The sequence below is a fragment of the Annulohypoxylon truncatum genome, assembly GCF_022578515.1.
Source record: "Annulohypoxylon truncatum strain CBS 140777 unplaced genomic scaffold F4807scaffold_25, whole genome shotgun sequence".
In the NCBI taxonomy this organism is placed as follows: Eukaryota; Fungi; Ascomycota; class Sordariomycetes; order Xylariales; family Hypoxylaceae; genus Annulohypoxylon; species Annulohypoxylon truncatum.
Window position 1 is genome coordinate 11,595 of NW_025953811.1, and position 14,505 is coordinate 26,099.

Sequence of the window (14,505 nt, forward strand, 5' to 3'; positions counted from 1 at the left end):
ATTATTATTAAAAAAATCTTTTTTAAGCTTCTTAATAATTATATTACTTGGATTTATAATTAATAAAATTGGTTTATAAATTATTAAAAATAAAATTATAATAATATAAAAAATAAACATATTAACCATTTTATTAAACTTTAAAATATATATTAATATAATTAGATTTTTAAGAAAATATATTCCATTTTATTAATAAAAAATGTAATTATTATAAAATTAAAAAACCACTTTATTAAATATTAGAAAAAAGAAAAAAGAAATATTATTTATAATATTAATGTAAAAAAGTTATACCTTATAAATAAAATTTTATTTAATTTTTGTAAAATAATAATCTTTTATTATTTTATAATTATAATTTAATAAACCTTTATACTTTATATATGAAGATTTTAAAAAATAAATATTTATTAATATTAATATATTGAAATAAATAAGATTTAATGTAATAATATTTTATTTAAATAAAGATTAATATAGTTAATATATTAACCTTAATAAAGTAAAACTAATTAAATATTATTTTAAAGTTTTAATAAAATTAAAAATATAATATAATATATTTAAATTAAAAATTATATATTTAATATAATTATATAAATTAAATAAGATTTAATTATAATTATGTAAGTTGTTAATTTAAATAATAACGGATTATTAATTAATAATTAACATTATAAATTAAATTTTATTAAAAATATTAAACTTAAATAAAATAAATTTACGGCTTATCGTTACTTCCATATATTTATTATAATTTAACTTATAAATATATTATATTTTAAATAAATTAAACTTAATATTAAATATTCTTTTAAGATTATTAATAATTATAATTATAAATAATAATAAAAAAAAAAAAATATAAATTCATTTTAAAAAATATAACTTAAAACATAACTTAAAATAAAATTAAAAATATATATATAATAATAAAACTTAAGATTACAAATAATTTTCAGTAAAAAATCATTAATAAATATTAATATAACCAACGCTTAAAACAAATATAAAAAATTTTAAAAAATGCAAAACAGGATTAAAAAAATATAATAAAATAATATTAATATAAACTTAAAAATAAATTAATATACCATATTATTAACATAAGTTTTTAATATTTTATAATTCCTTTAAATTATATTAAAGATATATTTAAAATAATTTATAATAAAAAGCATTATTTTAAGCTAATAAAAATACTTTATAAATTAATAAACATATAAATATAAAATATAATATATAAAATTAAAAAATACATTAATTAATATTTAAAATATATAAAAAATTAAATTAATTAATTAAGTTTTAAAAGAAAATTATTACCTATAAATTCCCTAACAATCTTATACTATATTATTATATAAGATTTTATTATTAAATTACTAAAAATATAAATAAAAATAAATCTATAAATGGTAAAAAGTTATAAATATTTTAATATACTTTTCATAATAACTTATAAATTTAATAAAAAACTTATTTTTATTTTAAATAATATTAACTATATAACTTAATAATAAGTTAAATAATTATTTCATATAATATTACTTTATGATTAAAGAATATTAATAAAAACAATATTAAATAAAAATTTAAAGTTTATATTTAAGATTTAATAATATATCTTTATATAAATAAATACCAAACTTATAATAAATATATTTTATCATTTTTAAATAAACAAATAATTTAAAAAATAAAATTAAAAAATAAAATTAACAATCCATTATTATTAAATAACTTCTAAAATACCATAAATTAAAATTATTTTAATATTTTAATACAACATTAATAACGTATATTCTTTAATATTAAAAAAAAGCTTAAATAAAATTATATTAAGTTTTAAATTAAAGTTGATTAAATTTATATTAAATATGTTAATAAACATTCTTAATTTTAAAATAATATAAAAGTAATTTTAAAAAAAAATAAAAAAAGCTTTAAATTTTATTATAATAAATGTTAAAATATAACATAATAAAACTTATAAAGCTATAAACTTTAAGGTTAGTAAAATTATATACTTACATTTATATTATAGTTATAAATTATTAAAAAACTAATTTAAAAAATATAAAACATAAAAAATAAAACCATTATTTATAATAAAAAAAATTAAAGATTTAACGTATAAAATTAATATATTTCCGTCATAACGTATATATAAAATTATAAATATATTATAATTATATAAAATATTATAAGGCTTAAATCCCTATAATAAAAGATTATTAATACTTAAATACATTATAATATAAAGGGATATAAATAAATAAATATTATATAAAATTAAAAAGTTTATAAGTTGCTAAATTAATAACTAAAAAAAATAAAAATATTTAAAATATTTAATACATTAGAAAAAATATATTAATATATATAATAAATAATATTAAAAGAAAATTTTAATAAAAAATATAATAAAATTTATTAATTAATATAATTAATATTATTTATTATTATTAAAAGAATTAAAAGTTTTAATATTATAATTAATAATTATAACATTAAATAAAACTTAAATATTATTATAATTAATAAATATAATATTATATAATATAAAAGATTTAATATTATTAAGCTTGAAGTTATTAACGTTTAAAATATCTTTTTAAGATAATGTTAAAATTATTTTTATACTTTTAAATATTATATTATTAAAGATTATATTTAATTTTTTATTTCCTTTAAAAAAACATCGTATTTAAATTATACTTTTAATAAAGGTTTAATTAAAGCGTTAACTAAGTTTTAAAAACCCATTAATATAATTATAAAAACATAGTTTTTTTTTATTAAAAGCTAGGGAAATTAATAAAATATACTTATATTTTAACATAGTTATATAACCACATGCTTAAACTATATTAAGACAATAAATAATTTTTCCTTCGAAAATTCATAATTAACTTAGATTTAAAATAATGAACTATTATTTACAACACCACCAAGAGATTCTATCACTTTATAATAAAAAAAATAAAAAATATATATTTTATTATTTTATAAAAAAGAAAAAAATCATAAGATATTATTAATATAAAAAATAAAAATAAAAACTTAATATATATTAATTTAAAATAATAACATATAATAATAAATAAAAGTTATAAAATATAAGAACTTTTAAATTATTAAACTTTTAATATTATTTTTATAAAAAAGAAAAAAAATGGGTTAAAAAGATATTTAAATTTTAAGATTAACGTTATAAATAAATATAAGATTAAATTAATAATTTATATTAACTTAAATTTTTCCGGTTAAATAATGGATTAAAAATAACTAAAAAAATTTATTTAAAATTTCAAAATATTTACATTAAAGATTTTATATTATATGATTAAAATAAACTTAAAGGGTATAATATTAAATTAAAAAATATAATTTTTTTTATAAATAAAAATAAAAATAAAAAAAAGAATAAAATCAATAATTTAAATGTTAATAAAAACATAAATATACGAAAAAAATTTATCCGCACATTTATTTTTAAATAATAATTTTCTTATCGAATATAGAATTATTTTAAATTATTTTTAAATAAATATATTTTTTTTAATTTATTTATAAATATAAATTTTTATACAGCTTATAAAATTTAAATTAATTTAATAAAAAATAAAAATAATTTAATTAATTATAATATTAAAATATATAATAATACCAATTATTATAAAATATTTTAATTTATTAAAAAGTTAAAATTTTTTATTTATATTATATTATTTAAGCATATATAATAATTTATATTAATATAATTTAATAAAAAAAGTAATATTTTCTAATAATATTAATAAAAAAATATAAATTTTAAGGAATGTAAAATTTAATATTATTAAAGAAATAATTAATTATATATTTTATAATACGATATAAAAAAACGCAAATATAATTTAAGTTGTTATTTTTAACTTTAATAATAATATATAAATATTTAAGTTTAAGAAAAGGTATATTTTTTTAATAGATTTTATAATAAATAATGTATTGGATATTATTTTATAATTTATTAAATTAAGTTTATAAGATATTTAATATATAGTATAACCGAAAAAAGATTTTTTTAAAATTAATATATTATCTTTTGAAACCACCATATTAATAAATATTTTAAAAATAATATTAAAAGATAGGGTATATTATTATATAATAAATTTGGATTTTAAAAAATAATTAAAGAAATTAATAAAGAAATATAATTATTAAAATAATAAAAATATAATTAAAATATTTAAAGAAAATAAAATAACAATTATATTAATTAATAGTTAGGAATAAATATATAAAATAAAATATTAATATTTATTTAAAATTAAAGATTAAAGATTTATTAATAAAACTTTTAGTAAAATATATAATTAAAAAAAAATAAATTAGTAATAAAAATTTATTTCTTTTAAATATTTATATTTTATTATATGGAAAATAGTGAATGGGAAAAAAAAGGGACGAGTTATAATTAATTTAAAAGAGTTAAATAAATATATTTTAATAAATGTTTATTTATTATTATTATAAAAAGAAATAATTTAATAAATATATAATAAAAAGTTTTTTATTATTATTAATAAAATGGTCTTTTATTATTAATTATTTATTATTATAAAAGATTATAATAAAATAATAATTATTTTATTTTAAAGATTAAAAGTTTCGAATATTACATTAATAAGTTTTAAAAATATTTTTATGTATGCGTAATAATTTATAAATTATTTATTTAAACTTTTTAAATTATTTACTAAAACTTATATAAACAACATAATAATATTTTTAAATATCGAGAAATAACATTAATAATATTTATAAAAACTTTTCAAGTGATATGTAAATATCGGGTTAATATTATCACCGAAAAAATCTTTTTTAAGTTTTTTAATAATTATATTACTTAAATTTATAATTAATAAAATTAATTTATAAATTTTTAAGAATAAAATTATAATAATATAAAAAATAAAAATATTAATTATTTTATTAAACTTTAAAACATATATTAATATAACCAGATTTTTAAAAAAAAAATATTTTATTTTATTAATAAAAAGCATAATTATTATAAAATTAAAAAACCGTTTTATTAAATATTAAAAAAAAAATGAAATATTATTTATAATGTTAATATAAAAAAATTATACCTTACAAATAAAATTTAATCCAATTTTTTACCATTTTATAATTATAGTTTAATAAACCTTTATACCTTATATATTAAAATTTAAAAAAATAAGTGTTTATTAATATTAATATATTAAAATAAATAAAATTTAATATAATAATATTTTATTTAAATAAAAATTAATATAATTAATACATTAACTTTAATAAAGTAAAATTAATTAAATATTATTTTAAAGTTTTAATAAAATTAAAAACATAATATAATATATTTAAATTAGAAATTATATATTTAATATAATTATATAAATTAAATAAGATTTAATTATAATTATATAAATTATTAATTTAAATAATAATGAATTATTAATTAATAATTAATATTATAAATTAAACTTTATTAAAAATATTAAATTTAAATAAAATAAATTTATAGTTTATTATTATTTTTATATATTTATTATAATTTAATTTATAAATATATTATATTTAAAGTTGGAATTTAATTATTAATAATTAGTTAAGGCTTTAATTAAAATTAAATTAATTAGTTCGAGGCTTAATTAAAACTAAGCTTAGTTAATTAATGCTTTAATTAAAACTAAGTTAATTAATTAAAGCCTTAATTAAAACTAACTAAGCTTAATTAATTAATAATTAAAAAAAATTTAAAAATTAAGGTTTTTATATTTTTTTTTTTAAAAATTTTTAACTTATTAAATAAAAATTATAAAAATAATCTAAGACTGGTTTTAATAATTTAAAATTAAGTATTATTTAAATTTAATGGAATGGGATTTTTAGGATTTAAATTTAAATTATAATTAAAAGTTAAATTCAAATTTAAGGTTTTATATATACTAAGTTTTTAAAAATTATTTTCGTCTTAAATAATAAACGTATAATAAACATAATTATATTTACTTAAATTTAAAGTTAAATACTAAGTATAATTAAAAGAATTTAATTTTTAATAATTAAGTTGAATTATTTATTAAGGTTTAAAATAATAAAAAGATTTTAATGGGGGAAAATTTAAGGTTTTAAAGTGCCAAGGCTTACTTGCTTTACCTTATAACATATTTAAAATAATTAATAATTAATTAAATAAATTAACTATAATTATATAATTATAATTATTCGATTTAATTGAACTTATTAATTTAATATATATATAATATATATTTATAATTAATTTAATTAATTAATTATTTATAATAATATTAAATTATAAGGTAAAATTTTTAAGACTTAGAAAGTTTCTTTAAAATAAGATATTTAATTATAAAAAGTTAATTTTTTAATAAAATTATCCACCTTTAAAAATTATTTTAAAGCCCACTTTAAGTCCTATAATAATATTATAATTAACGGTTATATAAATTTAAAATTAAATAATTTAATAAAATTTTAATAATTTTACATTTAAAATTATTTATATATTTAATATTTTAAAAAATTATTATATAAAAATTTTATTAAAATTTATTTAATAAAATTAAAACTTAAATTAAAATTAATATTAATATAATTAAAAATAAATTAATAATTAATATTTATATAAAAAAAATTATTTAAATAATATTAATTAACGCGTTTACGTATTTTAATTATTAAAAAAATTTAAATACATTATAATTTAAATATATTAATTTTATTTATTATATTTTATATTAAAAATAAAATTTATAAATTTAAATCGTAATATATTTAAACTTTTTTAATATTTAAAACGTATAAAACGCGTTAATTAAATTTATTTAAATTATTTAAATTTATAATTCGAATAAAAATATAATATTAAAAAAAATTATTATTAAACTTTAAATTAAAGTTTAATTTTTAAAATTTTTAATAATTTTTATAATATAATTAATTAAAAATAAATGTAATTAAAAAAATACATATAATTAAAAATAAAACTTTAATTTAAGTTCGTTAAAATAATAAAAAAATATTAAAAAATATAAAAAACATTTTTACGGGGATGTATAATAGTTTTAAGTTTACCCGATATTTTTATTATTTAATATAAATTAATTAATTAAATCTTTTATAATTAACGCGGGCGGCTTTCCGCGGTTAATTTAAAAAGTTCGGGAAATTATTACGCGCTTTTTTCCGTTTTTTTTATTAACCGTTCCGAAGCCGCCCGTTCTTTTAATTAATTAAAAAATTTTTTTAATTAATTAATTAAATGCATTTTTTTAAATACATAAAACTCTTTTTTAATTTTTTTAATTTATTTAATTTTAATTTAATTAATTTAATTTAAAAATTATTTAATTAATTAAAAAACTTTAAAAAATTAATTATATAAAAATAACCGTTTTTTTTAAAATTAAATTTTAAATTTAACTTAAATTAAAAAATTAAAAATAAATTTAATTTATTTTATTTTATATTATATAATTAATTTAACGTTTTTTAATTAATTAAATATTTTTTTAAAAACGTTTAATATATATAATATTTATGTAAAAGTGAAATAAATAAAATTAAGTAATAAATAATAAATTTATAATCATTTAAAACTAAAACTTAAGGATTTAAAAAAAAAAGTTATTTTTAAACGTTAGTTTTAATATTTTATTTAATTTCTCGCATATAACACACGTGCTTTTTATGCAGCCGCCACTTTTATCGCTTATTATATAATGGTTTTATTATATATCTTAAAAAGGGATAAGCCTTTTATTATAAAGAAATTTTTTAACTTATAAACTTTTAAGTTTTATAATTTATTATAATTTAATTATAATTTAATTAAATTATAATTTTAATTATAAATTAATTATAATTTTAAAAGTTTATTTTATATAAATAAATTTTTTTTAAATTAATTAATTTATTTTAATTTTATATTTAATTATCGTTCGGTTAATTTATTTTATTAATTTTTTATTTTTAATAATTTATTTAATTAATTTTTATATAATTATATATTAACTTTATTTTAATTAATTATATTATATTAAAAAATATCCCGTTAATTTTTAAATATTTTTTTAATATTTAACCGTGGTTAATATATAAAAATAAAATAAATAAAATTAAATAATAAATAATAAATTTATAATTATTTAAAATTAAAACTTAAAAATTTAAAAAAAAAATTATTTTTAAACGTTAATTTTAATATTTTATTTAATTTCTCGTATATAATACACGTGTTTTTTTATATAACCGCCACTTTTATCGCTTATTATATAATGGCTTTATTATATATTTTTAAAAAAAATAAACTTTTTATTAAAAAAAAATTTCTTAATTTATAAACTTTTAAATTTTATATAATACGTAATTATTTATTTAAATTAATTTAAAAAATATTAATTTAAGTTTTTATATAATATATTTTTTAATTTTTAAACTTTTAAATAAATTTTAAAAATTTATTTTTAAATTAATTTAAAAATTAATTAAATAATTAATTTAATAATAAATTTAATAATTTTTAAAATAATTTAAAAATTATTTTTAAATGAATCTTTTAATTAATTTTTAAATTAATTAAATAATTAATTAAATAATTTTTTAATTAAATAAATAATTAATTAAATAATTAATTTTAAAATTTTTATATTTAATAATTAAATTTATTTAAATATTACGTTTAATTAAATATATATAATTATTTTTATTAATTTTTAATATTAATTTTTAATTAATTATATTTTTATTTTTATTTTATTAAATGTTTTTTCCGTTATTTATATTTATTTTAATTACGCGTTAAATATTTAATTTCGTTTTAATTAACTTTATTAATAATTATTTAATATTTTATAAATTATTAATTTTTTATTTAATTTAATTATAAATTTATTAATTTAATTAATTATTTTAATTATATAATTTAAATTATTTAAAAGTTTTAAATTTTTAAAATAAAAAATTAATTATATAAAAAATTAATTTAATAATTTTTAAATTAAATTTTTAATTTAATTTATATTAAAAATTAAATTTTTAATTTAATTTATATTAAAATTTATATTATATAATTAATTTATTATTTTTTAATTAATAAAATATTTTTTTAAAAAAAACGTAATATATAAATAATTTTTATTATAATTTAATTATATTTTAATTAAATAATTATTTTAATTATATATTAATTTTAATTTAAATAAATTTAAAATTTAATATAAATTTAATTATAATTTAATTAATTAAAAATTAAATTTATATAAATTATTTTTTTAAAATATTAATTTTATTATAAAATTTAAAAGTTTATAAGTTAAGAAATTTCTTTATAATAAAAGGTTTATCCCTTTTTAAAATATATAATAAAATTATTATATAATAAATAATAAAAGTAACGGTTATATAAAAGGTATATATATTATATGCGAAAAATTAAATAAAATATTAAAATTAATATTTAAAAATAATTTCTTTTTTTAAATCCTTAAGCTTTAATTTTAAAAAATTATAAATTTATTATTTATTATTTAATTTTATTTATTTTATTTTTATAATTTTAAAGCTTTTTTAAAAAATTATTTAATAAATAATATATTAAAAAAATAAATTTATTAAAGATATATTTAAATTATTTTCGGTGGTTTAATTTATAAAAAACCATCGGTTAAAAATAATAATAATTCGGGAAACCTTATTTAATTTTTTATTTTTTTTTATTTTTTATATATAACTTAATAAACCTTATTTATTTATATAAATTTCCTTCGGAATAATTATGTTAAATAATATAAATTATTATTAAAATATAAGGAAAGAAAATTAAATTTATTAAAAGTGAATAAAAATAAAAAATAAATTAAATATTCATTTTTAAATGATTATAATTAAAAAAGAATTAATATAAATAAATTAAATATTCATTTTTAAATGATTATAATTAAAAAAGAATTAATATAAATAAATTAAAAATTAATTTATTAAAACTTATTTAACTTAAAGAAAAATTTTTAAAAAGTTTTTAATATAATGTTATTAATTATTTAACGTTTAAAAATATAACTTATTAAATTATTAAAATTAAAATTAAAATTAATTATTTTATTATAATTAATATTAATTAATACATTATAAAACTTTAAAAAATATTTAAAATAAAATGTTATTTAATTAAATTAAAAAAAATAAAAAGAATTAAACAAATTATTAAATAATAAATAAAAATAAAAACGGAAAATTAAATTTAATAATTCTTTTAATTTATTATTAAATAATAATAATAATAAAAAACTTAACTTAAAAACTAATAATATTAACATTTTTAAATTAAAATAATTTTTTTATAAATAAAAAAAATAATTTAAAGATTTTAATTTAACATTCCGTTAAATATTTAAGAAATTTAAAAAATCTTAAAAATAAATATTATATACTTTAAATTATATAAATTAAAAATTAAAATTATTATAATAATGTTACATTAAAAAAAAACCACATTATAAATGTAATATTATTTATTAAAATTATAATAAATTTATTAAATAAATATTAACTTTATTTAAAAATATTAATAATAAAAAATATTATATAACGGAATAATTTAAAAATACTTGTTAAAAATTAACATAAAAATTAAAAACATTTAATAATTATTTTAATTTACTTAAATAATAATTAAAATTAAAATTAAATATTATTTAAGTTATAACTTTTTATATTAAATTAATGTAAAACTTTTAAATTTATTTAAAAAATTATAAAAAAAAGAAATTAAAAATTAAAATAAAAATAATAAAATAAATATAAATTAAATAAAATATATAATAAATAAAAAACAAGAATAAACATTAAAAAAGCAATAATAATAATTCCTTTAATAAAGATTAATACATTAATAATTATAATTATTTATTATTTTATCGAAAAGATAAAAATAATAATAATTATTAAAAATGAAAAAATAAAAAAAAAATAACGAAAAGATTTTTCGTTATTTTATTTATAATAATAAATACCATTTAATTAATTATTATCCGAAATAATATTAATCTTTTAAAGATAATAATAAGGATAAAAACAAGGATAAAAATAATAATAAAAATAAAAATAAAAATAAGAAAAAAAAACGTTAAAAATAAAAACTTATAAAGGAAAAACTATTAAAAAAAAAAAACAAAAAAAAAAATTAAGCTTTATAAATATTATCTTTATAACTATAAAGTTAAAAAACGATAATATAAAAATAATTATACGTTTTTATATTAAAATTATTATTTATACCGTTAAAGAGATTTATTATTTCAATAGTAGTGCATTTCAATAGTATGGCTCAGGTCCGGGGGGTGGTCTCTGATTGGCTGGAATGCTTATCGATAAGCCACTACCACCGAAACCGGGATACAACCAATGCCACCAGTTCGCACTCGAATAACTTTCCTTCAACATACTCTCAGACAATATAAATAGAATCAAGTTGCAGCTCTCAATTCAGCAATTCTAACGATATCTGTTTTAAGTGGTTGCAGTCCTTTATTTGCAAGGTATACTGACTTAAAGTAGTCAGGCTGATGTTGCTGTAGGGGCCCAGGGTCAGGTGACACCCCAGAGAGTGCAAGCTACTTGCAGTCCAACTATTCTAAGCCGTATAGCTCAGCCAAAACAGGTCTGAAGAGGGTGCAACCTGGATCATTCAATTGGCCTATCTCTAGAATATCTGGATACAGGAGTGAAGCTTCTTAAGCCTCCTGTTGACGAAGTTATTCAAGTGTAAAGCTCAGAGGTCCATGAATCCGAGGCTGCGCACGGGCAGTACTTTGATTTGTACAGATTTTGTATGGCAGACAAAGTATACGCGCTAATCCCTTGGGCCTATCGATAAGGCTTTCGACCAATCAGAGACCACGCCCCCAGACCTGAGCCACACTATTGAAATGCACTACTATTGAAATAGTAAATCTTTAAAAAAAATATTAAGACTTTTACGGATATAAATATTTACATTAAAATTAATTATATTAATATATAATTTACTAAAAAAATAAAGTTATAAAAAATAAAACATATAACTTTTATTATTAAAATTATTAACATATTAATATATTTTATTTATAACGTTTATTAAATATTAATTATTATTATTAATAACCGTAATATTATATAAACTTTTATATATAATTATATAATAATTAATAAGAATTTATAAAATTATAAAAACTTTATTTTATTATTAATAATAATATTAAAAAAAAATAAATTATTTTAAACCTGGATAAAAATTAATAATAATTTAAAATAATTATATTTAAATATAAAATTTTAAACCTTTATAAATTCGTTAAAAAAAATAAAAACGTAATTTATATATTTATTATTATTATTATAAAAAAAATTATACCCTTATTTATTAAAAATACATTATTATTTAATAAAAAAAATTTATTTATTACATTAATTAAAGAATCTTTACTTATGGAATTATAAAATTATATAAATATTTTTAAATTTAAAAAAATTAATAAATTCCCGCCATATAAAAACATTAATTATATTATTAATATACCTTTTAAAATTATATCTTTTCATTACCTCATTTATTTATTAATAAAAAATAAATTAAAAATACTTCGTTAATATATAAAAGAAAACTTTAAATTAAAAAAAATATATAAATTTAAAAACTTTATTAATATATTTATTTTTTTTATATTTAAAAAAAATAAAAGTTTATAACTTTATATAAATTATTAAAGTTTTAACAAAAATATAATTAAAAATAAATACTTATTACCTTTTATTTCCAAAATTTTAAACTAAATTTTTAAGGTATAATATTTTTTTAAAATTAATCTTAAAAATATATATTATTAAATATATATTAAAAAAAATAATAAATAAAAAACCGGTTTTTAAACTTATTACGGATATTATAAATATTTAATAATACTTTTTAAATTAATTAATACATTTATTACTTTTTAAAATTTTATTTTTTAAACATTTTATAATTATTTAAATGTTTTTTATATTATATATTTAATTAATATTTTAATATTTTTTAAAAATTAAAAATCTTATATATAATATTTAAAATTAATTTTATAAAGATTTTAAAAATATAATTTTTACGTTAAATTATTTAAGTGTATTTTTTATAAGTTTAAAATTAAATTCTTAAAATTTATTATATTAATAATAAATGTTTTTATAAATTTATTTAAAGTGAAAATTATATTAAAATAAATAAAATTTATTATATATTAAGAAATATAATAATTCTTAAGTTTTTATAACTTTTATAAGAAATTTATTAAAAGTTATTTTAATATAATAAAAAAATTTTATAACTTTTTTTAAAGTAATATTAATAATAAAAAACTAAAAAAAATATAATTATAAAGCGAAGTAATAATTACATTTTACGAATTATGTAATATTTTTATTAAAAATCTTTTATTATATTATTTTAATTTTAAGTTATTAATTAAATTTAAAATTAATATATTAACATATACCATAATAAATATAATATTATAATTATTTAAAGAAATATATTATTTTATTATTTTTTAATTAAAAAAGTTTAATTAAACGGAATTAAATTATAATACACCGGATTATAAAATAATAATAATTATTAAATTTTTTAAATATTAAAAATAATACTTATAAAGTAATAAATATATTATAAAAGTTTTATTAAATTATTAAAACTTATATATTTTTATAAATTAATTAAGTTTTAATAAAAAATAATTTTAATAATATATATATTTATTATTTTATAATTTTAAAATTAAATATAAAAATAAAAAAAAAAAGTCTTATAAATTTTAAATTATATTATTTTAATTATAAAAAAGGTTTAAAAGAATTTAAATAAAATTAAATATTATTAATGGAAGTTAAATTAACGTTATTCCGAGTGGTAAAAGCTTAAAAAAAACGATTCGAAAAAACGAAAATTTAATTTTTAAAAATTTAATTAAATAAAATAATTAATTAAGTTAAGTAAATAATATTTAATAAGTTTTTTAAAAAACTATAAAAATTTTTTAAAAAAAAATAAATAAAATAATAATAAAAGAAATAACTTATAATATAAAGTATTTTAATAAAATAAAAAAGTTATTATAAAAAATTTTAAATAATAATTAAATTTTATTATAAAAAAAAAATTTATTAAAAGTAAAAATTAATATTAATAATAATTTATGGTTAATTAATAATAATAAATTTATTCGATTTAAAAATTAAATTAATATATTAAATTAACGAAATATTAAAAAAAATTAATAATTAAAAATCACGATAACTTATATGCGAAACATTTCGGCATTAAATATATTTAAAAATTATTAACGAAAAAATATTTTTAAAATAATATAAAATAAAATATATAAATATAAATTAAAAATTATAATATATATTAAAAAATAAAAATGT